The sequence below is a fragment of the Magnolia sinica genome, chromosome 13 (assembly GCF_029962835.1).
Source record: "Magnolia sinica isolate HGM2019 chromosome 13, MsV1, whole genome shotgun sequence".
NCBI classification, from domain to species: Eukaryota; Viridiplantae; Streptophyta; class Magnoliopsida; order Magnoliales; family Magnoliaceae; genus Magnolia; species Magnolia sinica.
Window position 1 is genome coordinate 19,209,462 of NC_080585.1, and position 27,797 is coordinate 19,237,258.

At 40.3% G+C, this 27,797-nt stretch overlaps 1 protein-coding gene and 1 long non-coding RNA gene across 3 annotated transcripts in view; both read left to right on the forward strand.

The window, feature by feature from the left end:
* LOC131223094 (BURP domain-containing protein 3-like) overlaps positions 1 to 27,797 on the forward strand; it is a 56,383-nt gene that overhangs the window by 14,482 nt on the left and 14,104 nt on the right. The gene's annotated exons all lie outside the window — the stretch shown is intronic.
* On the forward strand, positions 14,432 to 27,388 carry LOC131223098 (uncharacterized). The gene is made up of 3 exons (XR_009160288.1): positions 14,432 to 14,699; positions 26,514 to 26,706; positions 27,332 to 27,388. It is a non-coding gene; the product is annotated as an uncharacterized LOC131223098 (long non-coding RNA).

Here is a 27,797-nt window from a genome sequence, read left to right on the forward strand (position 1 = left end):
CTGTGATGTGCATAACATATCTATACCGTCCATCTATTTTATTAGAAGATTTTAGGGTTAAGTCCAAATTTTAGATCGATGCAACGCTCAAGTGGTCCATACCACACAAAAAAATGGTCTTAAATGTCTACCATTGAAAGTTATTTTGTTCATTGGGCCGACATTGATGTTTATTTGTCATCTAACCTGTTCATGAAGGTATAAAAACATTGGTAAAGGGTAAACACAAATATCGGCTTCATCTAAAACTTTTGAGAGCCACACAAATGTTTATTAGGTAAGCATTCAATTTCCACTGTTTCCTGTGGCGTGGTCCATTAGAGCTGTGGATCTACCTCATTTTTTGATTCATGTCCTAAATGACGTTGACGTATAGAATGAACGGTGTGGATAAGCCAAATACATCACAGTGAACCCTACATTCATTTGGCCACCATCCTACAAGGATCGGAATCTGGTGTATGGACGTTGGAAGCCGAGAATGAGGTACTACGGAAGCTGTCGATACCGGATTCGGTGATCGAAAATTTTGTGAACCCGGTTTTCGAGTTTGGGTCGTGACAGAAGTACAAGCAACCCAAAGTCATCTCTCTCTCTCTCTCTCTCTCTCTCTCTCTCTCTGTACCCATACCTAGTCAAGTACACCCATGACTCTCCATCACTCCATCACTCACTCACACCCATCCCTCTCTCTCCTAACATCCCATCATCTCTCTCTCATTTCTTCCAAGCAACCCCTTCATGAAGCAATCATCCAAGCTCCATTAGAGTATGTGACAGCATAGTATTATGATATATGCCCATACACATCATCTGCATGTTTGTTATAAGATATGGTTGACCATTGCATATGTCATTGGGTAGGTTATTATGAGACTCCCTGGTAGGCGGAGATTGTCTCACATGAGTGCATGGTATGCGCATGGATTAATGCATGACTGGATTATATTACTCATACATCTTTCATTATGTGTTGTGATTACTTTATGTCCTAGCGCTTAAAAGTTAAGCAGTCAACATCTACAACAAAAACTATCATTAGAAGCTATGCGGTAATTACCGAGAATGCATAAGGACTCTTGAAAGAAATCTATGATGGTGCAAAGGTATGTGCGAGGACGTGGACGTGGACGAAAGCTATCCACACAAGGCAAGGATAAGGATAGCTTTCAAATTATTAAAAGGAAAAGCTATCCACACAAGGCAAGGATAAGGATAGCTTTCGAATTATCAAAAGGAAACACTGACGTGGATTTCCCTGATGCATGAAAAATCAAACAGCCCAAACGTAGCTACAATAGAGCCCCGTGAGCTTTTCGGTATATGCCCATGTCATTAGTAATGATGTCATTACTACCATAATAAATATAGACTGGCATTATAAGGAAAACAGATTGGCTACTCCCCCTGCCACCAGTCCCGTGGCTGGTGGTCGGTGATCCGTGGGATCCACCATGATGTATGTGTTTCATCCATTTTACAAATCATTTTATGGCTTCATCCCAAAAATGAGAGGGATATAAATCTCAGGTGGACCACACCCCAAGAAAACAATAGTGATTGGAAATCTACCATTAAAATCCTCCTAAGGCCCACTATACTTTTTATTGGACATCCAATATTTTTTATTTGACATCCAATCAGTTGATTATGTCATACAGGCCCAGATGAAGGGAAAAAAATTTTGGTCTTATTTTGGAAAAATAGATGGATGACATTGATGAAACACAAACATCATGGTGGGGTTCACAGAGCACCCACCACCAGCCATTGGCTGGTGGCACGGAGAGTAGCCAATCCGTTTCCAATTGTAAGAGACTCAATAACATTGGGAAGTGGATTGGCTAGTGCACTGCACCATCAACCTAGCTGGTGTGGGTACCTGTCGTCCTACAAGCATCTCCAGCGTGTGGTGGTGGATCTGTCGCACGTGGTGGAGTAGTTGGTAGGATTAGAAATAGAGAAAAGACTAGAAACAGAGAAAGAGTGAAGACCGCACAAGAAGATAATGTCGGCCGCATACGTATGCATGCAAACAAAGAGCGCAACGGCTAATCATGGAGAAAGAGGGTGGCTGATACGTGGCCATGCATAGTTGCTTGTAGTAGCCTACTCATGTCAAAATTTTAAAACAGTAGAAGTGCCTCTGTACTAAAATGTACACCACTCTTGGAATTGAGCACGTAAAACCTAAACCATTACTTAACAAGCATGCAAAGATATCTAAATTTCCTCAACATTTTAAATTGCGTTTGAAATTCCTTTTAATGTCCTTTAAAATTCATAATTCAAGACTATATATCATGAAAAACTAATTGCATAATATAATTGTCCATGGATACTTGCCTTACCTCCCAATGTTTTCTAATGAAACATGCCAGGATTATAGCCACTCCATTTGGGCTTTTTCCAATGACCCAAATTGATTATGTGATGGTGCTCCTCTCTCGCATAGTGGATTCCGTGAACCCCTTTGATTGAATATTTCAACCCTTTGATCATACAAAGTTTATAGGAACCCTTCAAATTCAAAGTAAAAGAGCTGGATCACAAAACCCAATTGAGAGCTATTTCTTTTCTATCCACAATATAAGTCAGGCACATTATATAAACTGTTTAGATTGTTGAAAGATGACTCAGATTCAAAGGCTAGAGTCCGGAGTGCAAACATCTAAGGGCTGTTTAGTAAATTCACAATCTAAGCTACTCAAGGCGCCTCAAGGTAACTCGAACCAAGCTGGCTACCTGGTTTGTCACTAAGGAATTACTTGTAAAACTAAAATGGAGAAGAAGGGTTTAGAATCGTAACCTCCATCTCGAGCTAGACATGTATCCTTAAACTAAGATGCTATCCAACAAGTTTCTACTTAGTTTTGTATTTTATATTCCTTATTCATCTTTTAAATATTTTTAATTCTTTTCTAATCACTTATTTTTAATTTTTAATTATTGAACATCAAGTTGAGTTAGTTGTTGTTGATAGATATCTTGAATATGTAAAATCAAGAGTTTGTCAATGACAACTAGTTCGATGCCATCAGTGGGCCCCACCCAGCGTCCCTGCACAGAAACTTTCTCCGACAGCCTTTAGCAGGAAATCCGCATCCCACTGATTCTGTGGTTCCTTTAATAATGCAAAAGCTATCATTATCCTTGCCTTGTGTGGATAGCTTTCGTCCAAGTCCACATCCTCGCACATACCTTTGCACCATCAGAGCTTTCTTCAAGAGTCCTAATGCATTCCTTTGGGCTGGTTTGTTTTTTAAAATTTCCCAGCAAATGAAATATAAATAACATTTACTAATAAAATGTCACACTTCATCATCACGACTTTCAAATCCTTTGAAAATTTTCAAATTTTAGTGAAATATGTGATCATAGTAGCTTTCCACAGTTTGTTTTTCTTAACGCTTCCAACATGATGTGGCCATGAACTTGAAACTGATGACTTCCGACTATCAGCAAACCTACTTACATGGATTGATTGCATCACTGTAGGCCCACTTTCATTTTTGAATCTTCATTTCATGTCTTCCATCCCATCTGAACCTACATTATCTCAACAACCTAGTGGACTTGTATGGACCACATCCTAGTGATTTTGATTTGGATAAGTAAGATTTCTTATTAACCGTCCATCGTCCATCGTAATATATATGCTTTTACAAAATGGATGGAGCGTGAGGATATATGGCATGAGCCCCACCGTCAGTCATCCCAAACATCATAGCGATCTGAAGTGGTTCTTATAAAGACCCACGTGGAGATGGCGTATTTGAAAATGGGTGTTAGCCATTTTCAAACTGTCTTTCTTCCCGTTTACTGACGAGCTAAACGTAGCTACAGTTGAGTACTCCGTCAGCATTTCGGTATTTGCCCATGTCATCAGTAATCACGTCATTACTACAATGCATGATCGGGCGCGGATTCGGTACTTCCCCTGCCTGTTCGGAGCTCGGGACAGGCGGAGGCTCTGAGGGCCACTGATAGTACACCGTTGATGTTTTAATTTTATCCAAACCGTCCATCTATCTTTCCATATCATTTCAAAGTATAATATAAGAAATAAGACAGATCCAAAGCTCAATTGGACCACACCACAAGAAGAAGCAGTGCTAAGGATGCCCACTGTTGAAACCTTCTTAGGGTCCACCATATTTTTTACTTTCCATCTAACCTGTTGATACGATAATATACACCTGGGTGATTTGAAAAAACAAATACCATCTTGATCCAAAACTTCTGTGGTCCCCGAGAATTTTTCAAAGGTAGGTATCTAATCCCCACCTTGTGGTCCCTTTAAGTCTTTGATCCTCTCCATTTTTTATGTACTACTCTAAAATGATATGGAAAAATGGATGGACGGTTTAGATAAAATGAAAACATCATGGTGGACCCTCAGCGGCCTTCAAAGCCTCTACCTATCCCCAGCTCCGAACAGGCGGGGGAAGTGCCTAATTCGCGCCGTGCATGATCAAAGTCTCAATAACATTGGGGAGCGGATTGGCTAGGATACGTACCACACACCATCAACCTAGCTGGTGAGGGTATGTGTTGCGCTCTGAGTCATATGGTTCAAAGAGGATCAAAGTTACATTGGCTATGCAATTATGTATTTATCATACTTACACCGTTCGTTCATTCATTCATTCATGAAAAGGGAAAGAGAAAGAGAGACATACAATATTAGATGTACATCCTTCTCTTTTATATTTTTTCTCTACGGGTGTGTTGTCTTCATCTTCCTCAAGTGACATCATGGTTCATGTGGGAGCCATTTTATATCGAGACATACCTAGGATTGTAGAAATCTTTCTATATCGAGATATACCTAGGATTTATATTTAACGCTAAAGTAATGAGAGGGAAAGGAATTTCATTTTAGGTTTATATATATATATATATATATATATATATATATATATATATATATATATATATATATATATATATTCTTATTTTCATATCTTTTCTCCTTCCAAGTTTTCTAGCAGCCACTCAGCAGAATTAGAAGCCATTCGTAGGAAGATAAAAGGTCCAGCCAACTTCACTACTGAAACTTATAAATTTGTGTAGTCACACAGACACAGATATACATACACACACACATATGTTCAGGTGTGCACCAGTTCATACGGAACTCATGCGAACTTTTTATAACTTGTTATACATGACGTGAGTCCAAAATCTCAACGGTTCACGTGATACAGAACCCCATGAAATCCCTAATGCTAAACTTTTACTTTGATCTAAAACTTTAGTGGGCCATGAAAAACGAAAATAGTTTTCTCCCTTGATTTACATCTCTCTTTACTATGGCCCACCAAAGTTTTAAATGAGGGTGAAAACTAATCCTTTGGAGTATCATGGGATGCTGCATCACGTGGACCATTCAAATTACACGCCCATGACACATGTGCAAGGGGGTGCACGTGCATAGGTACACAGGTGACCATGCTTTTATATATATATATATATATATATATATATATATAAAAGGCATCGAGACACTTTATTGTGAAAGGAGATAGTCGGTAGGATTAGAAATAAAGAAAGAGTGGGACCACACAAAAAGAGGAATGTCGGCCAAAAACGCATGCATGCAAACAAAGAGATCACGTTCTAATCATTCAGAAAGAGGGTGGAAGATACGTGATTATACATAGTTGCTTGTAGTAGCCTACTCATGTTAAAATTTTAAAATAGTAAAGGTGCTTCTGTACTAAAACGTACACCACTCATGGAATTGAGCATGTAAAATCTAAATTATTGCTTAACAAGCATGCAAAGATATCTAAATTTCCTTAACATTTTTTTATTGTGTTTGAAATCCCTTTTAATGTCCTTTTAAAACTCATAATTCAAGACTCCAAAAAACTAATTGCATAGTATATTTGTCAACCATGGATACTTGCCTTACATCCCAATGTTTTTTAATGAAATATATATGCCAGGATTGTAGCCACTCCATTTAGGCTTTTTCCAATGACCCAAAATTGATTATGAGATAGTGCTCCTCTCTCACATAGTGGATTCCGTAAACCATTTGGATTGAATATTTCAACCCGTTGATCATACAAAGTTTATAGGAACCCTTCAAATTCAAAGCAAAAGAGCTGGATCACAAAACCCAATTGAGAGCTTCTATTTGTTTTCTATCCCCAATACAAGTTAGACACATTGTATAAACTGTTTAGATTGTTGAAAGATGACTCATATTCAAAGACTAAAGTTTGGAGTACAAACATCTAAGGGCTGTTTAGTAAATTCATAATCTAAGCTACTCAAAGCGCCACAAGGTACCTCGAACCAAGCTAGCTACCTGGTTTGGCACTAAGGAATTACTAGTAAAACGAAAATGGAGAAGAAGGGATTACAATCGTAACCTCCATCTAGAGCTAGATATCCTTAACCAGGATACTATCCAACAAGTTCCTATTTAGTTTTGTATTTTATATTCCTTATTCATCTTTTAAATATTTTTAATTCTTTTCTAATCACTTGTTTTTAATTTATAACTATTGAATATCAAGTTGAGTTAGGTGTTGTTGATAAATGTCTTAAATATGTAAAATCAAGAGTTTGTGACGACAGATTCGATGTCATTGAGCAAGCTTCGACGCTATTAAAGTCTAAATTTCCTCTGTTAATTGCAGAATATATTGGTGCCATTTTTTATTTTTATTTTTTTTCCGAGGCCACCTGAGCTAGCAGAACATCAAGCTGAATCCCGTTTTCAAATCCTACTCTTAGAGTGAGGGTAGTGCGTTAAGCTATCCAGCCTGCAGATTATCATATTATTTTTGGAATAGATAAATATCAAGAATGAATTTATTGACCATCAAACCTAAGGGCTAATGAGCATAGATGACTGATGTGTCTGATGAACAATGTTCAGCACTGATTGAAATATGTTGAAGGGATGCCTCACCTTAGGTGATCATGTCCTGAAAATCAGTTCGATCTAGAACTCTAGTGGACCAACGCACAAGGAAGAAGGTGAGAGGAGACCCACTGTTGATTCTCACTTGGGCCACCACAGTTGCAGAACACCTTGATTTTAGTACTACTGATTCTTCGTCCATGGCAAATAGAGGGCCTGGATTGTCTGGATTCCATATAAACAATACGGTGGAACCCCACGCAAATTATCAAGGGTGAGTGTCCCAGCTAAACTTGTCCCCTTTGTTTTAGCCCAACTGAGTTTCTATTTAACTGATTTTTGGGCCCTTAAGGGGTATCGTGAGGTGAACGGCTCAGACGTCTCCAATATATCAGGTGGATCCAACTTCAACCCAGTACTCCTAAGCTTATGGTTGCACTGGTAAAACTAGAGCTCACTTCATTATAATATCATAATGCAGTGGAACACGCATTATTTGGTCGTGGGAGATTTTTTCACGTGATGGTGATTTCCTTGTGATTTCCATCCACTCAGAAAAAGCTATACATAATATCCATCGCTACAAACCAAATTCAACAACGTGTACATGTACCATGAATTTTAATAGGTCTTTATCAAATTGATAGCAATATTTCTCTTTCCTTAACTCATAGCTTGGATTGGACATTCTTTAATTAGCTTGGCCTGGCCCAGTCCATTTGCAGCCATTGAGAAAAAAGACGCTGAGGTTGTACTTGGATCAATCCTCCATGCAGATGCAGGCCTGGGTCCTCACATATCTAAGGTCACCGAACCCAGTCAAAAGTAGGCTGGACTGAAGCCAGACCTAGGCTAAACCCAGCCCTTTCTCTGGCCCACCTGATGTGTAGAATTGCATTATTTTTTAGCCATTGCTTGTATGTGGTCTTTTGAAAATTCAAAAGCCTCTCCTATGGGCCTGTTTGGGAGCGTGGATTTGGAACCCCCTGGATTCGGAACCCCAGGATTGCAAACCCCCTGGATTAGCAATCCTCCCAGTGTGTTTGGCACCCTGGAGTGTGAATCAACTTTAATCCAAAAGTACCTATCCATGGTATATTTACAGGGGTTTGAATTTAATCACTAAATCAACTTTAATGTCTCTAATTAGTGAGATATGTAATTTTTGACACAATGGTTGTGATAAGCCCACTGAAATATATGCTTTGCCCGAAAATGATGAAATTCGAAGTCTTTGATGGGCCACAAGCACAAGATCATGTATAAGTGACTAACCAACGATTTTTAATCATTGATTTACATGGACAATGTTTGGATGGTGCTGATCATCATTAGTGGGCCATGTGCCCAATAGAATGATAGTGTATAATGACACACATGTTACACTTGCAACTATTGAAATGATTTTATGTGTAATTCAAGCTCTCACCATGGATTGCAAACCCCCAAGATGAGATTGGAAACCCCTGGATTTAAAACCTCCAGTTACTTTATGCTACCAAACAAGCAAGGGATTTGAAAACCCATCAATCCCCTCAAATCCATAGTGCCACATGACCCCAAGATTCCTGTTCAGCGCTTTCTTCCAAGACTCCGTAGTCCCATCAAAGTTTTCTTCCCAGCATCCTTAAAAGATTCCTTTCTTGTCTCATCAAAGCTTTCTTCCCAGCATCCTTAAAAGATTCTTCTCTTGTCTCATTAGAGCTTTGTTCCCAGAGTCCTTTACAACCCACACGTACCAGTTTAGAATGCATAATTAAATGGTATGAAAGTGCATTTAAGTAGAATTAACATTAGGGAATACTAACCTTGAAGTTTGGTCAAATTACCTAATAAGATTCAACTTTCAAATATCCCAAGAGTTGCCTTTTGACAAGCTTTAGATATTGTTTTGGATGAAAATGCCTCTGTCCTTGGTTCAGAAGTCGTACAGCTATGCAGTGGATAAGAAGTTACCTTCTTTTTGCAACCCCGAGAAAGTTGCGGATTGGCTACTCTCTCTCGCCACCAGCCAATGGCTGGTGCTTGGTGCTCTGTGGGCCCAACCATGATGTATGTGTTTCATCCATGCCGTCCATAATCCACATCGTCCATAATCCATGTCGCTCATCCTTTTTGTCATGTCATTTTAGGGGTAAGGCATCCATGCCACCCATCCTTTTTGCCTTGTCATTTTAGGGGTAAGGTCCAATATATGAACCGACAAGGTAGATAGAAGTGGATACTGCCCAAGTCAGGACTTTTTGGGCCCACAGCGAGCTATCCAACAAGGTGGATGGATTGGAACACCCCATTATGGGGCTTAAGTTATAGTATTAATGGTTTGATAGAAAAGGAAGTGAACTCGTTGAAAACCACAACCATGATCCAGGCAACATGACAACCACGACCCATATAACATGGCAACTACGACCCATACATAGAGGTGTGCATTTGTGACCCGATCCGGCAGATCCGACCTGATCTGACCCGATCCGAACAGAACCGACGGCCAAGATCGGGCCTGATTGGGTTGTGATTTCCTGATCTGATAACGAGATACAACCTTTCAAATATCCCAAGAGATACAACATGATAACTATGATCCATGACAATTACAACCCATTACACCCGCGACCCATATAACATGACAACCACGACTCATATAACATGACACGACCCATGACAATATGACCCTTAGAACATTACAACCACCTGATGCGACCTATGCAACTATACAGATATCGTTTGCACGACTAAATATCAGCTTGATCGAAAACTTTTATGACCCAAAACGTTTTTAATGGTCAACGTTCATTCAACACTGTTTTCTGTAATGTGGTCCACTTGAGACTTCAATATACCTCATTTTTTTTTAGTGATATAAAATAATCTATAAAAATAGATGGACGGCATGGATGAAATACATACATCATGGTGGGGCTCACTGAGCACGGACGTTCGGTGGCAAGGGGAGTAGCCAGTCCATTTCCAGACTTCCAGTACAGAGTACAGCTGTACTACGTCTGCCCTCTCGAGCTGCAGGTGCTCCTCGAGCTCCGTACTGTACGGACGGTTCAAAGATATATGACCCCACAGTGATGTATTTATTATATCTACGCCGTTCATATATTTTTAGAGATCGTTATAGAGCATTATTCAAAAAATGAATAATATCCAAAGATCATCTAGACCACACCACAAATAGCAGTAGAGAATGATTTTCACTGTTAAACCATTCGTGTGGTCCACTTGATAGTTAGATTTGTCTAATTTTAGTCTCAAGCCTTAAGGCAGGCTCGTCCTGAAATGAATGGATAGTTTGGATATAACACATACCCCATTATCGATTGATATAATTTCTAAACTTAATAAAGCAAGTAGCGTACTTATGGTGAAAAGAATGTCTCTGCATGCACGTCATGTATACATTAATACATCGAGAAAGCATGATGGACATTTTTATAGTCACATGTGTCATTTTAGGGGTAAGGCATTTATGCCGTTCATAATCTATGCCATGTCATTTTAGGGGTAAGGCATCCATGCCGTCCATAATCCATGCCACCCATCCTTTTTGCCATGTCATTTTAGGGGTAAGGCCCAAATATCAGTTGACAAGGTGGATTAAAGTGGATATTGCCCAAGTCAAGACTTTTGGGGCCCACAACGAGCTAGTCAACAAGGTGGATGGATCAAATCACCCCATTGTGGGCCTTAGGTTATGGTACCAATGGTTTGGTAGAAAAGGAAGTGAACACATTGAAAATCATAATCACAATCCAAGCAACATGACAACCATGGCCGATATAACATGGCAACTACAACCCATGTAAACCACGACCTATATGGGACCCATATGGCAACTACGACACATATAACGTAACAACCACGACCCATATAACATGACAACCAGGACTCATATAACCTGCATTTCCTGCTCCTGTAGTCTATCAATAGTTATCTCATATTCGAAAAATGCTAGGTTAGTTTTCATACGGATGGACACGTTATTTTTCTAACTTTGATGGACGGTAAGGTTTTATATGCAAGTTACGCCATAGTCATGCGAATGGGCATGTCACCAAGTTAGTGTAATGCGGTAAGGGTCGTGGTTGTATTGTGGTAAGAGTCGTAGTTGTCATAGTTAGTCGTTGTCATGAGGTAAGGGTCGTGGTTGTCATGCAATATGGGTCGTAGTCTTCATTTTATAGGCCTTGGCCATAAAATGAGAACCACGACCCATATAACATGACAACCACGGCCCATACAACATGATAACTAGGATCCATGACAATTATGACCCATTACACCCGCGACCCATAAAACATGACAACCACGACCCATATAACATGACACGACCCATGACAACTACGACCCTTAGAACATTACAACCACCTGATGCGACCTATGCAACTATACAGATATCGTTTGCACGACTAAAGCGTGACTTGCACTAACTTGGTGACTACATGGGATAAACATACATAAGATCCTTACCGTCCATCAGATGAAACTTCATGGGTCATAGTTGTCATGGGTTGTGGTTGTCATGTTATATAGGTTGTGTTTGTCACTTTACTTTTCTAACTTTGATGGATGGTAAGAATCTTATGTGCAAGTCACGCCATAGTCGTGCGTATGGGCATGTCACCAAGTTAGTGCAAGTCACGCCATAGTTATGTAAATGATATATGTATAATAGCATAGGTCGTGGTTGTAATGCAGTAAGGGTCGTGGTTGTAATGTGGTAAAGGTCGTAGTTGTCATAAGTTGTAATTGTCATGGGTCGTGGTTGTCATGTTATATGAGTTGTGGTTTTCATAAGTCGTAGTTATCATGTTATGTAGGTCGTGGTTGTCCTGTTATATGGGTCATGGTTTCCCGTGGAATAGTCATATGGGTCGTAGTTGCCATATGGGTCCCATATGAGTCGTGGTTTGCACGGGTCGTAGTTGCCATGTTATATGGGTCGTGGTTGTTATGTTATATGAGTTGTGGTTGTCCTGTTATATGGGTTGTGGTTTTCCATGGAGTAGCCATATGGGTCGTAGTTGCATATGGGTCCCATATGGGTAGTGGTTTGCATGGGTTGTGGTTGTCATGTTATATGAGTCGTGGTTGTCATGTTATATGGGTCGTGGTTGTCATGGATCGTACTTATCATGTTATATGGGTCATGGTTGTCATGTTATATAGGTTGTAGTTGTCATGGATCGTAATTATCATGTTATATAGGTCGTGGTTATCATGTTATATGGGTCGTAGTTGTTACATGTTCACTTCCTTTACTACTAAATGAAAGGATAGTCATTGGTACAATAGCCTAAGGCCCACAATGGGGTGATCTGTTCCATCCACCTTGTCTGTCAGCTCGCCGTGGGCCCAAAAAAGGATAGGCGACATAGATTATACACGTACATCAATGTGGCTCCACCATTATTTTCTATTTTCTGGCCCACATGAGCACTGGATTAGGCTGATATTTGGGCCTTACCCCTAAAATGACACGGCCTAAGACCCACAATGGGGTAATCCATTTCGTCCACTTGTCGGCCTGCTCGCCGTGGCACCAAAAGTCGTGACTTGGGCAGTGTCCACTTCTAACAAACATCACAGTGGGCCTAGAAAGTTTCAATAGTTGGTTCCATTGTCCCCATTATTTTCTATTATATGGGCCACACGAGCTCTGGATAAGGCTAATATTTGGGCCCTAGCCCTAAAATGACATGGCAAAAAGGATGGGCGGCATGGATTATACACATACATTAATGTAAGCCCCAAAAATTTGGTCCTTGCCCACGTGCAAAAAAAGGTTCCGTACACATCACTTTCTTAGCATCAAATACGATGTAACTTCTTATTTCCTAAAAAACTGTACACTATTGAAACAAGGACGAGGGCATTTTGGTCCATGTGATTTATGAAAGCTTGTCAGAAGGCCACTCTTGGGATATTTGAAAGGTTGTATCTCGTTAGGTAATTTGACCAAACTTCGAGGTTAGTACGGTCAAACTCCCTTAACATTATTATATGTTTGGAAATACCATGGAATTTTGAACCTCCAATCCCATGTTTGGGATTAAATTCTTCCTTAAGGATAAACATTGTATTAAGTAAAATCTATATTTGGTGGACCTTGGAATTGTAATCAACGGACTAGATTTCATGATTGATACCGGTCACCTATATACATATGTAACTTGATTATGGTGTACAAATGGCACATATGGATGAAAAGCATGGACAAAACACATGCATCAACTTAAGGGCGACATATGTAGCAGATTTTGAAATCCACCATAAATCTCACCATATCTCCTATCATCTATTGCGATGACTTTGAATTTAATATAGAGAAACCCTTTCAGGAAAAAATCACGGCACAAAGTGATAGTAATTCACTATGAAAGTAGAAATTACATTAGATTAAGAATATCTTATTCGAACAAGCATCGAATCTTTCTTATAAACCCTTGAATACCCTACGAATGAATTAGAAAACTCTGATATACACTCTAATCTTAATTACACTCATATTTATAGCCTCTAGGAGAATTACAATTGGAATAAGTGCAATTTTGTGTAACTATATGCGATACTTCAATGGCATTAATAGACTGCCGATGACATTGAACCACTACAATGTCATTGAACTAAACATCAAAACATTTTCCAACTAGCATTGAGCAGCCCTTGGATGCATTCAAAATAGAAGAATGCTCATGTACGCATGGGCGCAGGGTAGCTTTAAGTCCACCACAGTGTTTTTAGACACACGACCGTCCTATTACCAATATTAACGGTATAAACAATCTTGCACGTCTGCATGGGCCACCAAGAGAAATTCAGATCAATGGTCCAGCAGATCTGGAACATTGATCTGCTGGGCACCACCACAGATGTTCATCCACCTGAAGATTGATCTAAGGCAGTTCACTTGGTGGCCACACATGCATGTTAAACGTCCATCAACGGACCACTCTGTTCATTTTTATACACATGATGCTCACACAATGAAGGTGAATTCACGGTGGGGCATACCCTATGCACCACCTAAATCGTATATATTAAAATGTGTGTTGGCTGCATTTTGGACCCCATTATGTGTATCCACTCATGTGTGATATCCGGACCGACTGCATTTGATGGCACGAGAATATGTCAATTTGGTATATTAATCAAGTTGTATTTGAATCCAACTCTAGATGGGTGGTGGTTTCACTCCATGAGAGGTCCAGCTGCTCCGGGAAATGGAAGTACTGGCTGAGCCGAATTAGAGACCACGGAAGCAGGGGTGCTTTGGAGGTCTCCCTTATTTCGAGAGAAGGGAATGGCCCAGCAGACGGGTTAGCCAAAGAAGAGAGTGGGAGTCATGTGGACCGAACTTTCCAGGAGGCAGCTAGCTTACCCCGACTTGTTAAGAGTCTGTATCTTCCAGGTAAGAAGGTTCGGCTCTATTAGAGGGCATTGATAGGGTTTTCTTGTACAGGATATGATAGGTACGCCAGCCTTCTTTTTTTGTAGCTGGTCCTGCCCGAATAGCCTTCGTCTGTTTTGTATTGTTTATTATACGTAGAGGTTTCGAAAAAAAAAAAAAAAGTCGAACTTGACTGCTGCGCCATGGGCTTTATAAATGAGGCTCACCGTTCCATTCTATGAACCACACCAACTGTCCCTCTTTCTCTCACAACATGGATAGATGCCTGTCTTTCTTCTCCTTTGCTGGACTAGCTTATCTGGTAATAACAGCTCCTTATTGTCAACTTAGATTTTTTCGTTTTCTTACTTGGTGTTATTTGCATTGTGTTCATTGCAGAAGCTGACTGCGTAATGAGTAACTCAGTATGCCAAGCTTAGCATATATACTGAGTAAACTCTGTGAGGTCCACCTTGATTTATATATTTTATCCACTCCGTCCATAAAATTTAACATATAATTTTAAGGCTTAAGCTTAAAAATGAAGTATATCCAAATCTAAATTGGATCACAACACAGGAAACAGTTTGAATTGAACATCTACCATTGAAAACTTATAATTGGGGACCACAAAAATTTTGGATCAAGCTGATATTTGTGATTTCCTTTTATTTATGTTTTTGTGATTTTAAGAACAGGTTGGATGACAGATAAAAATCACCATGGGCCTTAGAAAGGTTTCAACGATGGAAATCATTATTCCAACTGTTTCCTATGGTGTGATCCACTTAAGCTTTGTATACTCTTCATTTTGGACTCATCATCTAAAATGAGCTGGAAAAACGGATGAATGGCATAGATAAACAACATGCATTTACAGTGGGCCAACAGAATTTACTTAGTACCATAAAAGCATATGAGTAACTCAGTACGCGATCCGATTTCGTTGATGGCGGGCTAATGTGCATTTTTAATGTAACAGCTTACAGCGGCTGCAGTTGGAAGCCATGCGACGTCACCATCCGAGGCTTATTGGCAGAAGGTGCTGCCAAACACTCCAATGCCAAGCGCTATACGAGATTTCTTCAACCTGGGTGAGTCAGGAATCAATCCTTGTTTTTAAATCTTATGGGTTTTTCCCACAACGGGTCTCGGCCCATTTTAATTATCACATAGATGCTATTGTCAGAATGGAAGTTTAATGAAGTGCGGGCCACTCAGTAATTATGTTTTGATGATTTGGAGCGTTTATTTGGTGGGGCACCGTGTGGTTGGCTAGATGGTTGGAATTTAAAGTGGTTGGACGGTCCTGATCTTTTGTCATGTCTTTCCTCTCAGTGATGGACCATTACTCGAATTTGTCTAAGTTGTCCATCTGCAGCCATCAATAGGATGGTTTATCGGCTGGATTTTTGCAGTCTGACCCTTCCATGCGATGGCTAGTCAAATAAACGGTTCTGAATGCTGCACGCAACATGTTTTGTTGCACAATTCCAGGGATCTCAATGAAGCACATAGGTCATGATAAAATTGCTTTCCATCACAATTCACAGGACAAGATCATTTGGATCCCTAGAAACTCAACTGGTTCTCATTGACTCAGTGAGTTGTAAGTCTTATGATACGAATTAGCTCTCTCGAGTTTAACAAACTCGGCAGATGTGTTCTGAGTCGACTCAGAAAAAATTCTCTAATAATAACCATGCTGTGACTACAACTAACTCTTGCTGTTATTACATGGATTGCAGATTTGATGGACGAGAAGACAGGCACCACCATTGACGTAGGGAGGGTCAAACCCAAGGGTGGAGTCAATGTGAACATAGGTGCCATAATTCCCCGGCTCTCCCCCTACCTTTGTAATAAAAACTTTACCGATGCAGCTGATCAGCTCCGTGATCAAAAGGGCATAGCCTACTTCCTTAAGAAGGATTTGCACACAGGTGCTAAGATGAACTTAATCTTCTCCAAGGCCATTACTGGGTCCACAGTCCCTCGCGGGCCACTAAGCGGCCCACCGCTTGATGTAAAAAAGCTTCCTGAGATCCTAAACAAGTTCTCCATTGAACCCAAATCGCCAGAAGCTAAAGAGATCAAGGAAACCCTCCAAGCATGCACCGAGCCCGCAGGCAAGGGTGAAGACAGATATTGCACGACTTCAATAGAATCCATGATCGACTTTACAGTATCGAAGATCGGAACAGATGTCCAGGTGTTGGTGACAACGGTGGAAAAGGACACATCGAACCAAGTGTACACCATTGCACCAGGGGTTCAAAAGATGAGGAGCCCAAAGTTAGTAGCTTGCCACCCCCAAGCATATGTGTACCCGGTGTATTACTGCCATGAGTTCGACACGAGTGCTTACGTTGTCCCGTTGGTCGGGACGGACGGTTCAAAGGTCAAGGCAATCGCGGTGTGTCACGAGGACACTTCGTCGTGGAACCCTAAACACATATCATTCCAACTACTGAAGGTGAAACCAGGGTCTGTTCCTATATGTCATTTCCTCCCTCGGGATCACATAGTTTGGGTCCAAAACTAACAAGTCCTTTTTCAATCTAAGATTACATATACCTTTAGGTTGCATATTTAGTTGGTGAATGTTGTGGTTAATATCATGCTTTGTGTGCTCGTTTGCTGGTTTTTTTTTTTTTTTTTTTTTTCTTTTTCATGAATATGATATGAGAGAGATTTCAGCATACTTGTAAGGCTGTTGTGAATGATGAATAATAGCATGTAAATCTCTCTTATGGTGTTTAATCTATGAGAGATCTGTCTCTTGCATACAAGCAATCCATGTTACAGTCGAAACATCTTTCTAAGACTCCTAGCTAACTGAAGAAATCCAGAAACATCACGAGAGAGAGAGAGGCTTTCACCCAAAATCGTGTCAGCCCTTTTCAATCTATTGTTTATTTATAGTGATTTTACAAGAGAAGAAGTGTTGAAGTAGGAGAAGGAGAGTAAAAGAAGAGTTAGAGAGAGATAAGATGAAGAACTCTCCATATGTTTGGTATGCTGATCATGCATGGAAGACTTCTCTCCACACGTGTGGTCTCAGTATATCCTTATCACTAACTAATCAAATTACGGGCCTGCTTGGATTGGAGTATATTCTACGGTACCGCATTAAAAAAGTATAATTATTAAAGTTTCATTTACCGGTGGCATGAAATCAGCCATAATGGCCATACGTTTGTTTCTGTGTTTTGAAACCACGTAAGGGCCTGTTTGGGAGTGTTGATTCGGAACCCCCGGATTTGAAATCCTTCTGTTACGTTTGGTATCCTGGATTCAGAATTCCTTGTAATTCAAAAGTAGTTTGAGTTTAATTACTAAATCAACTTTAATATTTCTAATTAGTATAAGTATGTAATGTTTGACACAATGATTGTCATGGGCCGGTTGAAATATATACTTTGCCCGAAAATGATGAAATTTCAAGTATCGGATGGGCCATAAACACAATATCACATCTGAGTCACTAACCAACGATTTTTAACCATTGATTTACATGGACAATATTTGGATAGCACAGATCATTATATTAAAGTAATTATAGTGATAATTAATTGATAACCTAATTGTTTTGAGATATCAATAGTGGGCCATGTGCCCAATAGATAGATAGTCCAGTGTCACACTTATATACTATACATGTGACTCTCCAAAGGATTTTAGATGTAATCCAAGCTTTCACCTTAGATTTCAAACCCCTTCAAATAATTCAAATTACATGGCTTAGATGGTATTTAACACTAAGGACTCATATGAGCTCATATAAGTTTTGCAGTTACAATATAGGTGGGACCCACCTTGGTGTTTGTGAGAGAAATCTGTTGATGCAAAAATTCAGGTGACCTTCCCTGGACCTTCAAATACCTGCATAATGAACAAACAAAAGGAGACCCTGGCTGCCACAGGGGCCCCTCCGATGCTTAAGTCAAGTAGGAAATCTAGGTCTAGTTGTAAACATGGTTTTATGCTTTAGATTGTGCGTACCTTTCCCTATTAGAAATGCTCCTATTTATAGTGGAGGAAAGGCGGTAACGTAAAGGAGATTTCTTTATTTGGTAGCTAGGGATGTGTTTTAGAGGAATTCAGATCTCGTATGTGTGGTGAGCATCCCCTAAGATCATCGGATAAGATCTTAGGCGGGTCCATATCGCAGCTGTATCGTAGATCTTCGACTGGAACCTCAGGTAGACACTGTTGAGACCAGGTCAGAATTAGCAGAAGCAGCCGACTTGGGGGTGCACCAACCTGACTCCTCTAGGTCAATCATGGTTGAGCCCTTTCTAGCATCGAGTTTATTAGTGGGTCCTCCGACCTGCTCTTGAGGGCGGTCAGGAAATCGAGTATGACTTGGCTTCCAACTCGAGTCAAGACTAGGAATAGAGTCTTTGATTGCATTGGTTATCGGCCGACCTAACCTTATCTTATTGGTCAATATATTTTTCCCACAACAAAATCCAATCTCTCAATGTGTTTTGTTAGCTTACATTAATCAAGACATGAGCCCAAAAATAAGTAAGAAAACTCATGTGGGCCACATGACAAGAAATAGTGATGATTAAATGTCCACCACTGAAACATTCTTGGATTCCATGGTGATATTTATATGACATCCAAATTTTCCATAATGTCGAACTGAAAACACATATATTAGCCTTATTCAAAACTTCCTTGACCCACGAATGTTTCTATGGTAGGCGTTTAATCCCTATTGTTTTCTGTTGTTTTGCCTCACTTTTAGGCTCAAATCCTAACATAAACCAGCAAAATGGGCGGACAAGGTAGACTTCTCGTAAACATCACAGTTGGCCCCACTTACTTCACAATCCTCTTATATATGTAAAATGAACAGTGAATAAGATGGCCGATTTGAAAGATTTTATCTTGAGATTGGTATTATCAACTTATGGTATGCAATGATTCGGCCTTTTTTAAATAGAGTATGTTGCATTAAAAAATAAAAATAAAAATAAAAGCACTGATCATACTCGAGCAAATAAGGGGCCAGCACAGTCTTTAATTGATTAATTTGGATGGTGCGACCCACATATCCAAGCATTGCCCACTTTGGATTCACCATGTAACTAGACCATTCAAAGAACAAGCGACTGTTTTTTTCTACTGACCTGAATAAGAGAAGAATGTTGGGGATTTTTGTTGTGGAATCACATAGATCTAGATCTAGGATAGCAATCCAATAACGTCAAGCATTCACAAGAGAACATAAAGATTTAACATGGAAAACCCTTATAGGAAAAAATCACGGCACAAAGCGATAGAAATCCATATGAAATAGAAATTACAAGAGAGATGACTTACCCGATTCGAACAACCTCAAATCTCACCCTTGCTACACCCTTTGATAACCCTAAAACCTTTTTAGGAACCCTTGAAAAACTTTTAGAAATCCTTAGAATACTTTAAAATAGCCCTAAGGACCCCTATTTATAGTTTAGGAAACTCCACTTACGCACCTCCTTTTGAAAAGTCCGGAAACCACCTCAAATTTACGCAGTCCGCGTAGGATTTGCATAACCTCGACTGGTCGAGCCGAGACCTCGACTGGTCGAGGGACCCCCTCGATCGGTCGAGTCATCCCCTCGACTGGTCGAGCAGCCTGGACACCAAAAATAATAGCACGCTGGACTTTGACTCGAGCAGCTTACTCGACTGGTCGAGCCAGGCTCTCGACCTGTCGAGCAGCGCAAATATGTCAAATTTAAAGGCATCTGACAACAATCTCTACCATGCCTTCAATCTTCAACCGTATATCTTTCTGCCCTCTTCTCTTATCTCTATATCATATCATAGCTTCAATCAACGCTTCTCATGCACACTCTATCTTTCTTTTACGCCATCGCCAAGCCCAGAGAAGTTACACAGAACTTGAACTTCTCTACAGGAACGATCTAGGTGAACATGCCTGCCGGATCTGGATCCACGTGCCCAACCACCTTTGCTCCTGTCTTTTCAAAATGAATTGGCTTACAAATGTGATGTAGAGAGGGTCGCAGACAGTTATATGGCCAAGATGGATCAAAAAAGGCTCGGTTAAAGACTGAAGTGATCCAAACCGTCGGACCTTAAATCAGGCGTATCTCGCAATCTGAAATGAGTTATTGGACGTAAAATATATGATTTTGGGGTAGAACGAGCTACTTTAGCCACCCAAGCCTGCTATGTTTGGTTGCCTAAGCCATATTTTTGAAATACCGCCAGATCGATGGTAATTTTCCTATTTTAATTCCGTTTTTATTATAAATAATAAGTTTCAATTTGATTATAACTCTTCATCCGTTGGGCCTTAGGAGTCGAACCCAACGCGAAAAGAGCTTAGGAAAATTAGGAGAACAGCTTGGTGAAGCCAGATAGGACACTTACTATTTTTGGCCAAAAACCTTGCGCACTAGTAGATATAACGACCTTCTACCACTTATAGTAAGTTGCAAATTCTAGGAGTTTTAATCATATATAGTTTGATTCTGATTTCTTTCCCATTGCTTGGTATCCCTATTTAAAGGGGTGTGAACTCATTTTTTTTCGTTCATCAATCAATTTCAGATTTATTAGAATTTATTTCTATTTTCTTGCTTTCTTTCCTCGTGGATTCGAGAAGTCTCTATGAGGAGTCCAGAGAGGTTCCGTGGATTCAGAACAGTTATCCTCTTGAGGAAGACGATGCTCGACCTCACGTCCTCCCCTGGGTCAGTTTGGTATTAAAGCAAAATTTTTTCTTGGATCGATGGCTTCTAACGACGGGTCGGGCAAGAATCCCATGGACGGTGCTTCATGGAATCAACTTTTAACCGCTTTCGAAACAGCATGGTGAGAGAATCAGTAAGCCATGCAAGGGCTGCAGGCTTCCATCGATCGCATGACAGATCATTTAGTGGATCGCATAGCGGAGGCCCTAGGGCAGCTCCGTGTTCCTAATGGTAATCCTCCACCACCAATTGTCGAGACTCGTGATCACCCTGATCACAAGATTCTCATTTCCGGCGAGATGTGCTGAAAAATGTACTGGAAGATGTGTTGGAATATGTGTGGAAAGGTTGTTCTCGTTTGTGGGAGGATGTTGGTGATCATGTATTGATTCATTAGGAAAAGATAAAATGGAATTTACTGGTGGAGAAAGGGAGAAAGCGAGAGGAAGTTGTGGGATTGAATTATTTTGAGCATTAGGTTGTGGTGCTTACATGCTTGGTATGATTCTTGGTACTAGGTGAAGTAGTAGTTCTTGCATTACCTTGAGATTTTGAGACATCTCGTTCATAGTCATAGTAGCTGATGAATCTGTGAGCTAGCAAAGCTGCTAGCTCTTCTTCTTGGCTAGCCATTGCTGCATGAGATCGGGTAGTCATAGCTAGGATTGATGCTCAAGCAAGTGTAAGACAAAGATTGATTTTTTTTAGATGCAAATGTTTGAAGAATATCTCTTAAGATTAGAGTACCACACATTTTTTAGTTGGGTCTTGGCTAGTGTGCTCTAACAATCCCCAGTGGAGTCGCCATTCTGTGAACGCTGGGAAATATGCGCCTATGTTGGGTTTTGGTGATTTGGTGAATGACATGGGTGATCAGGCTAACTTGGATTGTTAATGTAATAGTCTTAAAGTCGCCACTAGCTACTTAATTCAAAATCACACAATCGGCTAGAACCTGCTGAATATGTAAAGCCAGAGAATCCAAAAACTCTCTTGCTTTAAATTGACTCCTAATCTGCGATTTTAGAGATTTTGAGTGAGAGACCTCGATTACAAAGAGTGAAGGTGTTATGCACCCTCTCTGCCTGTACAGATATATAGTCTCTACTCCGTATGGTAAAATAATCTTAAGAGATAGGATGATGAAGTTGAAATATGACTAGGCAAACTCAGATTCCTGATGTAGCAAGATCCAGGATTCCGGCAAGCCACAGAGCATATGTCCAAGAATGTTTAGAAGGGCTTTTTGAAACAAATGTAATGATGTTAAAATAGTATTAAAAGATGACTAGGCTACCATGAGTTTTTGATGTGACAGGATCTGGTGTTTGGCAAGTCACTGAGCATACATTCAATGGCAACTTAGAGAAGCAGGGGGGTTGAGAAACGAGATAATGATGCGATGAATGCAAATGATGTTGCTGGAATGATCTTTGGCTTGCACTTGAAGTAGCTAGGATGTAGGATGCACTATGGTCGGAGAGGATCGACTTAGGTAGGATCATAAGAGTTGAGGATGGCTTGGAGGAGGCTAGGGGAAGGCTAAAGATAGGGATTGGGGACTCAAATGCTCCATTTCTCTCTCTCTCTCTCTCTCTCTCTCTCTCTCTCTCTCTCTCTCGGGATTTGGTGGATGATTGTTGTTTTTTTTGCTGGGTCTTGGGTGCGTGAAATGAAGAGAGGCGAAGGCTATTTATAGCCTTTTAGGATGACATTTTGGTAATTTTAGGGTTTATGGAGAGTAAATGCGGACACAGTAGCTTATAATTGGTTGAGGGGAGAGGAGTGTCATGTGGCATGCTTTTATAGGCTCTTTGGGTTTGGTAGGATGGTAAATAGAGTAAACCTTGGGGTAATTCTGTAGGAAGTTGACTTTTGGAAGGGAGACAGCTATGTGCTCAGAGGAGACACCTGTCGATAGAAGGCGGTAATCCGATTGCTGCCGGCGGTAGTCAGAGTACCGCTCGGATGTGATTTCTCTCAGCGCTTGGCTAGTGGGCCTTTTTTGGACCCTCGGGTTGGCCCGAAGCCTGTTTTTGGGTATTTTGCTCAAAATGGTTCGAAATTGATTTGGAAATAACTTCGAAGTGGATCGATTTTGGGCATACTCTAGCTTGAATGATGGCTCGAGTTAGGGTTTTATAGTAATGTGATGGTTCAGGCTCGGTTAGAGTTTGGGTTAGGCTTGGGGAATAGTTGCAATTGAGGTTTAGGTTATGTTCCTAAGGGTCATCCATGTCTGATCAAGTTGCTAGCCTGGGTGAGGTATCTACAAATAATTATTGTTAAGGTATGATTTTAATTATACGTAATTTTTATGAATTCGTGTAGGGTGATGGATACAAGCCTTGCTGTTTGCCAATTTTGACAGCGATACATGTTTTCATTTCATTTCATATATATATATATATATATATATATATATATATATATATATATATATATATATATATATATATGAGTCCTAGTCTCCTGCGCCCTGTGCCGCACGATGCTTAAGTACGAGCTCCTTTACTTTGATCCAAAACTTCGGTGAGCCATGAAAAACATAAAAAAATTTCTCCCTTGATTTACATCTCTCTTTGCTATGACCTACTAAAGTTTTAAATCAGCGTGAAAATTAATCCTTTGGAGTTTCATGGGGTGTTGCATCATGTGGACTGTTCAAATTACACGCCCGTGATATGTGTGCAAGGGTGTGCACGTGCATAGGTACACAGGTGAGCATGCTTTTATATATATATATATATATATATATATATATATATATATATATATATATATATATATATATATATAAGGCATCGGGATGCAGTGGGACACGCAACCACCACAAGAACCTCAAGTTTCTTTCTCTGGTCGTGGGAGAATTTTTCACATGATGGTGATTTCCATTCCACTCAAGAAAAGCTATACATCATGTCCATGGCTACAAACCAAAGTCAACAACGTGTACATGTACGATGAATGTCGAGAGGCCGGCCCAGTCCATTTGCAACCATTGAGAAAAAAGACATTGAGATTTTACTTGGATCTGACAGTCTAGCCCACTAGGGTAGTTCATATCAGCAGAACTAGAATTTTCTGAGCGTCTCTAACCTCCCCTATTTCTCACGTTGGGAGTTGGTTCCTGATAGGACAGGTTTAGGCGTAGTTCAAATTTCTTAAAATTTTATTTATATATAGATATGATAGGTGGGTCCCTTTTGGTCACGGCCAGTTTGCATGTGAATGCTTTGTAAATCTGGGGAGGCTCGGGCGTTATTTTCTGCAGGAGCCTGCCCCAAACTTGTAAGAATTTTCCTTAACAATGATATTTTCCTATTTTGAAAAAAATAAAAAAATAAAATTAAAGAATCCTCCATGCAAATGCAGGCCTGGGTCTTGACATATCTACGGTCACTGAACCCAGTCAAAAGTAGGCTGGACTGAAGCCAGACCTAGGCTAAACCCAGCCCTTTTTGTCTAACCAAAGATTCTCTGGCTATTAATTAATCTGAGTCGTGCAATGGCCCACCTGATGTGTAGAATTGCATTATTTGTTAGCCACTGCTTGTATGTGGTCTTTTGAAAATTCAAAAGCCTCTCCTATAAGATTCCTGTTCAGAGCTTTCTTCCAAGATTCATTTATGGTCTCATCAGAGCTTTCTTCCGAGTGTCTTTTACGGCCCCGTAGGAACGCATAATTAAATGGTATGAAAGTGCATTTAGGTGGAATTAACATTATTATATGTTTGGAAATACCATGGAATTTTGACCCTCCAATCCCATGTTTGGGATTAAATTCTTCCTCTAAGATAAACATTGTATTAAGTAAAATCTGTAATTGGACCTTGGAATTGTAATTAACGAACCAGATTTCACGATTGATGCTGGTCACCTATATACATATGTAATTCGATTATGGTGTACAAATGGCGTATATGGATGGACAGCATGGACAAAACACATGATCAACTTGAGGTCCACATATGTAGTAGATTTCGAAATCTACTAGAAATCATCTCCTATTTTTTTTACTGCGATGACTCTGAATTTAACGTGGAAAAACCTTTTTCAGAAAAAATCATAGCACAAAGTGATAATAATGCACTATGAAAGTAGAAATCACAAGAGATAGAGAATATCTGACTTGAACAAGCATCTTGAATACTCTACGAATGAATTAAAAAATTCTAAGATACACCTTAATCTCAATTACACTCATATTTATAGCCTCTAGGAGAATCGCAATTGGAATAAGTGCAATTTTACGTAACTATGTGCGATACTTCAATGGCATCGATAGACTGTCGATGACATCGAACCACTTCAGTGTCATTGAACTAAACATCAAATTGTTTTCCAACTAGCATTGAGCAACCCTTTATGCAATCAAAATAGAAGAATGCTTATGTACACATGGGCTCGGGGAAGCATTAAGTCCACCATGGCGTTTTTAGACACACTACCGTCCTATTGCCAATATTAAAGGTATAAACAATCTTGCACGTCTGAAAGGGCCACCAAGGGAAATTCGGATCAATGGTCCAATAGATCTGGAACATTGATCTGCTGGGCACCACCATAGATGTTCATCCACCTGAAGATTGATCCAAGGCAGTTCACTTGGTGGCCACACATGCATGTTAAACGTCCATCGACGGATCACTTTGTTCATTTTTATACAAATGACGCTCACACGATGAAGGTGAATTCACGGTGGGGCCTACCCTATGCACCACCTAAATCGCATATATCAAAGTGTGTGCTGGCTGCATTTTTGACCCCATTATGTGTATCCACTCATGCGTGATGTATTGCATTTGATGGCATGAGAATATGTCAATTTGGTGTATTCATGGTGTATTAATCCAGTCGTATTTGAATCCAACTCTAGATGGGTGGTGGATTCACTCCATATGAGAGGTCCAGCTGCTCCTGGAAATGGAACTACTGGCTGAGCCGAATTAGAGACCATGGGAGCAGGGTACTTTCGAGGTCTCCCTTATTTCGAGAGAAGGGAATGGCCCAGCAGACAGGTTGGCCAAAGAAGGGAGTGGGAGTCAGGTGGACCGAACTTTCCGGGAGGCTGCTAGCTTACCCCGACTTGTTAAGGGCCTGTATTTTTTAGATAAGAAGGTTCGGCTCTATTAGAGAGCATTGATAGTGTTTTCATGTACAGGATATGATAGGATATGATAGATAGGCCAGCCTTCTATTTTTGTATCAGGTCCTGCCCGAATACCCTTTGTCTGTTTTGTATTGTTTATTATACACAGAGGTTTCAAAAAAAAGTCGAATTTGACTGCTGCGCCATGGGCTTTATAAATCAGGCTCACCGTTCTATTCTATGAACCACATCAACTGTCCTCTCTCACAACATGGATAGATGCCTGTGTTTCTTCTCCTTTGCTGGACTAGCTTATCTGGTAATAACAGCTCCTTATTTTCAACTTATAGATTTTTTCGCTTTCTTACTTGGTGTTATTTGGATTGTGTTCATTGCAGAATCTGATTGCGTAATGAGTAACTCGGTATGCTAAGCTTAGCATACCGAGTAAATCCGATTTCGTTGATGGCTGGCTAATGAGCATTTTTAATGTAACAGCTCACTGCGGCTGCAGTTGGAAGCCATGCGACGTCACCATCCGAGGCTTATTGGCAGAAGGTGCTGCCAAACACTCCAATGCCAAGTGCTATACGAGATTTCTTCAACCTGGGTGAGTCAGGAATCAATCCTTGTTTTTAAATCTCATGGGTTTTTCCCACAACGGGTCTCGGCCCATTTTATCACATAGATGCTATTGTCAGAATGGAAGTTTAATGAAGTGTGGGCCACTCTGTAATTATGTTTTGATGATTTGGAGCGTTTATTTGGTGGGGCACCGTGTGGTTGGTTAGATGGTTGGAATTTAAAGTGGTTGGACCGTCTTGATCTTTTGTCATGTCTTTCCTCTCAGTGATGGACCATTACTCGATCGAATTTGTCTTAGTTGTCCATCTGCAGCGACCAATAGGATGGTTTATCGGCTGGATTTTTGCAGTCTGACCCTTCCATGCAATGGCTGGTCAAATAAACGGTTCTGATTGCTGCACGCAACATGTTTTGTTGCACGATTCCAAGGATCACCATGAAGCAGATGGGTCGTGATAAAAATTACTTTCCATCTCAGATCCCTCGAAACTCAATAGGTTCTCCTTGAGTCAGTGAATTGTGGAGTCTTATGATACGAATCAGCTCTCTCCAGTTTAATCAACCCGGCAGATGTGTTCTGAGTCGACTCAGCAAAAATTCTCTAATAATATTAATCATGCTAACTCTTGCTGTTATTACATTGACTGAAGATTTTATCAACGAGAAGACAGGCAAACCGAAGGTTGGAGTCAATATGAACACAGGCCACAAGGGAAATCCAGAAGTCAATATGAACACAGGCCACTAAGCGGCCCACCACTTGATGGAAAAAAGTTGCCTGAGGTCTTAAACAATTTCTCCATCAAACCCAAATCGACAGAAGCTAAAGCGATCAAGGAAACCCTCCAAGCATGCACTGAGCCCGCAACTAAGGATGAAGACAGATATTGCGCGACATCAATAGAATCCATGATCGACTTTACGGTATCGAAGATGGGAACTAATGCCCAGGTGTTGGTGACGACCATGGAAAAGGACACGTCGAACCAACTATACACCATTGAACCAGGGGTTCAAAAGATGAGAGGCCCAAAATCCATGACTTGCCACCCCAAAACATGTGTACCCAGTGTACTACCGCCATGAGACGCTCTCTACGAGCGCTTACATTGTCCC